This window comes from Oryx dammah, unplaced genomic scaffold, assembly GCF_014754425.2.
Source record: "Oryx dammah isolate SB20612 unplaced genomic scaffold, SCBI_Odam_1.1 HiC_scaffold_846, whole genome shotgun sequence".
Classification (NCBI taxonomy): Eukaryota; Metazoa; Chordata; class Mammalia; order Artiodactyla; family Bovidae; genus Oryx; species Oryx dammah.
This window is the reverse complement of record NW_024070991.1, coordinates 6,585-8,472: the sequence shown is the minus strand read 5'-3', so window position 1 is coordinate 8,472 and position 1,888 is coordinate 6,585.

The window sequence follows — 1,888 nt, the reverse complement described above, 5'->3', positions numbered from 1 at the left end:
GAAGGGAGAAGAGTGGGGAAAAAACTAGGAAGGTGGGGAGGGACCAGAGTATAAATTGCTTTGTTAAACCACATTAAAGATTTGTTCAAAGACACTGACCAATCGAGAAAAACTTGAGATTATAGAAATTTACTAGGAGATAGGCCTCCCTGGTGGCTCAGATGATAAAGAATCTGCCTGCAACGTGAGAGACCCAGGTTCAGTCTATGGGTTGGGAAGATCCCGTGGAGAAGGGAATGGCAACCCACTCCAGTATTCTTGCCTGGACAATCCCATGGAGAGAGGAGCCTGGTGGGCTACAGTTCATGGGGTTGCAAAGAGTCAGACATGACTGAGCAAGTAACACACACAAGTAAGTAAAGCATTAAAAAAGTTGAACATATTTTGACAACAGCAACAAAGCTGATCGGTTTAAGGGATACAGATGTTCACATCTATGGATTGGGTGCTGAGGGATAAGACTTAGAAATGACCAGAGGACATGCTTTCCAAATTCTGTCATTCCTCACTGTTTCCCTAACCAATCACACATTTCAAGGTGACAGTATTTGTAAGAATTAGATAATAAAAATAATCTGCTGTGATTAATGCTGGAATACCAAAACCCAAAAATAAAGCTTCAGGGTACATTTAGGAAGAAAGAATTTATTTGAACCGACACCTAACTGAGCTGAAGATCAAGCCATCTTTATGTTGCTGCCTCTAAAGCCTGATAAAGGGTTTGAAACAGGTAAATTTTATAGCATCATTTATTTGTTATGGAAGAAAGATGCTTTGGGGTCAGTCTTCAAAATATACGGTGCTAAGAGGTAAGAACAACAAAGCAACAAGGAAACAGTAGAAATGAAAGGCTACTTTTCCAATTAGCATTCAAGAACACAAAATGAGGGTCCAGGAATACCAGGTGCTAAAAAGCATTTCTGGAATTTGAGCTACTCTACTGTAGTCTTGGAATTTAACCCAATCCCTCTTGAAAGTTTTCAGGAGGAGTCGGCTTCCTACTGAGTTGCTCTAATCCAGACAACTGGTTACACTGCTGGAGCCTAGAGCATCCCTTTGGTTGGGGATGCCCCACTCCTTTCGTTGGACTCCTTGGGGCTCACGTCTCTGTATGTCCATCTTGGTAAGTGAGGCTACAGGCACTGTTTCAATGCTGACAGCCTGATATCTACTCAATGTTCCCACTGATGATCCGTCTGACAATGCATGTGAAGTGTGGGGAAGGGAGTGATATTTTAGAAACTGTCCAAGAAATCAAAAGAGACAGTTCCATTATCATAAGGCATAAGGACGTTTGGATGTTACTGTTTATTATTGATTATTACCTATTTTGTGTGGACCATCAAAATACTTAAATATATCTTGCATTCTTTTGGAACTGACTTCCGTTGTGGCTCAGACAGTAAAGAATCTGTCTGAAACGCAGAAGACCTGGGTTCAGTCCTTGAGTCGGGAAGATTCCCTGCAGAAGGGAATGGCTACCCACTCCAGTATTCTTGCTTGGAGAATCCCATGGACAGAGGAGCCTGGCAGGCTACAGTCCATGGGGTCACAAAGAGTCGGACATGACTGAGTGATATACACATTCTTTTGAGATTAAATGCAGCCAAAGGTTTTCCTTTGAGCCATGGTTTCTATATCATTTTATAAAGCCACACTCTAACATTTACTGAAACTCAGCGAGCAGCAGAGGGAAACAACAAAGAGAATATGAAAAGAGATAAGGAATAGAGGGAGGAAGGAAAAGAAGATAAGGAAGGAAATGTTAAATTACTGAGAGGAAAGAGCCAACCAAAGCTGGAGGGAAGATACTGGAAAGATGTCCAGAGACCAAAGCTTGGAGACTACCGCATGTGCAGTGCCTCGATCTACTGTGCAAGAGACTTGT